This window comes from Cryptotermes secundus, unplaced genomic scaffold (genome assembly GCF_002891405.2).
Source record: "Cryptotermes secundus unplaced genomic scaffold, Csec_1.0 scaffold132, whole genome shotgun sequence".
Lineage (NCBI taxonomy): Eukaryota > Metazoa > Arthropoda > Insecta > Blattodea > Kalotermitidae > Cryptotermes > Cryptotermes secundus.
In genome coordinates, this window is record NW_019722426.1 from 105,581 (window position 1) to 108,720 (window position 3,140).

Here is a 3,140-nt window from a genome sequence, read left to right on the forward strand (position 1 = left end):
AAGACCAACAAACCTCACATTGGTGTGACTAGTTTTCTGGGCAATGTCACTTAAATCTTTCTCAATTTGATAATTGAGGTTTCTCTCCAAACTGTTACCTGGCCCCCCAACTATAACTACCTGATCTTCTTTACTAAAACCTTTGCACAATTTTCCAATGTCCCCAGTGACACTGCTCAGATCAGCATTGGGCTTGAATATGCTGGTCACAGCATATGCATCTCCCATTGCTTTCTGTAGCCTCTGCCCGATACCCCTACCATGACTGCTACCCAGCAGTTACTGCATTGCTCTGTATCTAGTAACTTTGTAACCTACGTCAGAGAACAAAGACTATCACTTCTTTCTTGCTTCACATTATTCTTAGAAATCTGTTCTGAGCTTAAGAAATTAAATTTTTTCTGTCTCTTCTGAACTGCTTGAATAACTATTAGGAGCAGCCACTTGGTGCTCTGTGGTCTGATGGAGAGGCTGACTCCTTGAAATTTTCAAGGAAACCTCATGCTAAAGATTACAAACCCATCTTCATAGTGCACTGTGCAGCATCCTTGATGAAAATCGCCATAGCATGTCCAACATTTTGGCATTCATTTAGTCATATAGAGCTTGCCAAGTTCATTTAGCTGAAACTATTTCATGCTATTTTACACTTTGAATTTTCTGCAACTCCTTTTGGGGGGCACATGGTAGCATAGTTGGTTGAGATACTATGTTACAAGCCACAAGGTTGTGGGATCGAATCCCAATGAGGTCATTGGATTTTTTCAATTTACCTAAACCTTCCATCCTCACTATGGCCCTGGGGTTGACTCAGCTTCTAACAGAAATGAGTTCCAGGAATATTCTTGGTAGTAAAGGGCAGCTGGCGCATAGGGCTGACAACCTTACTGCCATCTATGAGCCAACTGTCTAGAAAATGCAGGAACCTCAACATCTCACAACCCTATGGGCCTCCAAGACCTGTTACAGGGATATCTTTACTTACTTACTTACTTACTTTTTTTTTCCTTGTCACTACAGCCCCAGTGGGCCTAGGCCTACCTCCATGAACTCCGTTCACACTACTTACTTACAACTCCTTTTATTAGGCTGAGAAATTCTTATGTTTGTGCTATTTTATGTAAAACAAGAATATACTTTATGGCCATTGATTTTCATCTTTGCTTTAGGATAAGCCATTAGGAAGGTCCCAGAAAACCAGCTGAGATTGAAACTGAATGGAACACTTCAGCATCTGGTCTATGCTGATGATGTAACTAAATATCACAGAACATAGACCTTCAAATTGATGCTATTAAGACGTTTGTCCAAAAGTAAACAGAGAAAAATACGTAAATGTCACCAGAATGCAGAGTAAAATCACAACATGAAAATAGGAAATAGATCCTTTGAAATTATGGAAAAGTTTGAGATATTTTTGGAATGACAGTAACAAATCAAAATTTGATTCATTGGGAGTTTAAGAGTGGATTAAACTTGGATAATGGCTCAGAAACTTTTGTCCTCTTGTTTGATGTCTAAAACAAAAAAATTAGAATGTACAAAACTGTAAATTTGTATGGGTGTGAAACTTTGTCTCTGACATTAAGGGAGGAACATAGACTGAGGGCGTTTGAAAACATGGTGCTGAGGAGAATATTTGGATCGAAGAGAGATGAAGTGATGGGAGGATGGAGAAAACTACATAATGAGGAGCTTCATAACTTATACTCTTCGCCAAATATAATGTTACATATACGGGTTTGCATGACAAATGTAATGGGTTCTGGACTGGATGATTGGATTTACTGGCACTTCTTTACAATTACAATAAATTATAACAGCTCATAATCAATGACTGCCTGAGACTTGCTCCATTCCTTACTAGATTTTGAGTGTCTTCTTTTCCATTGTGACTGACTTGGTTCTGATATACGAATTGGTCACTTCTTCAGCTTTCATTGTCCGCTGGTTAACACTCCACAGCTAAACACTCAACTTCTGAATTCTCTCATGACTCAATCATTGAACTACCTTATGAATGCCGAAATGCCGAACTCTCCTGAACTGAACTAGCTTCCAGGTGACCCGAATATAGATCACCACCTTGAACAGTTTGTGTTATTCTGTTTTTCCGTTACCACAAAACGTGCTTACCGAACTGTTGCCCAGCAGTTGATTATTCCGTCTCTTTGTTGCAGCGGTAAACTGTGTTTGGTGAACCATTGGCTAGCAATGGACCTCCACGCTGACTCTACTATTCCAGCTTTCAGACGTCATCTTACAATAATAAGAATAATCAAGTCAAAGAGGGTGAGTTGGGCAGTTGTACCATATACAAGTATGAAAAGAAGAGGAATTCATACAGGGTTCTAGTGGGAAAGCCAGAAGGAAAGGTGCCACTACAGAAAAGTAGAAGGTAGAAGGCTAACATTGAAATAAATCTTAGAGAAATAGGGTGGCATAGTGCGGACTGGGTTGATATGGCTCAGGGTAGGGACCAGTGGTGGGCACTTGTGAAATGGTAATGACTCTTCGGTTTCCACGAAATATTGGAAAATTCTTGAGTAGCTGAGTGACTAGTGACTTCACAAAACTGGCTAGGCCCCATGGAGTTGGTGTTATTTTATGAGCAATGTGTTTAGAACCTCAAAACAGGCCACTGTACAACCTGGTGCATTATCTCTTTTTAACATTACATCATTTTATAAATAATTTCCAGTCTTACTGTGTGGCCCCTTTACAGTCTGATACATACTGTCACGTGTTTCCTAGGTAACGTGACAAGAAATTTTGTGGATCTTGGATTTGGATGATCACTCTTTTACACTCACAAATACAATTATTCGCACTTATAATGTCTTTGGATATTTCCTCTTACGTGATATACACTCTCACACTGCTAATCTCGGTGAAGTGTCTTCTGCTCGGAGCTCAACTGTCCTCAGCCCTCGTAGGATGCGAACTAACTGGTCTCTTGCCGAAATAAGACAGTTATATCCTGCACTCAGGTTGAATTGGGAACACCTTGTCGAGGGGTTTCGTTTCGCCCACTGCTATGCAACGAATCTCTTGTTGCTACGGGAATATATATCGTTACAAATAAAGGTGGAAACCCCACTATTAGACTCTCTTTTCCGGGGCATCGATTTCCTAGGAAT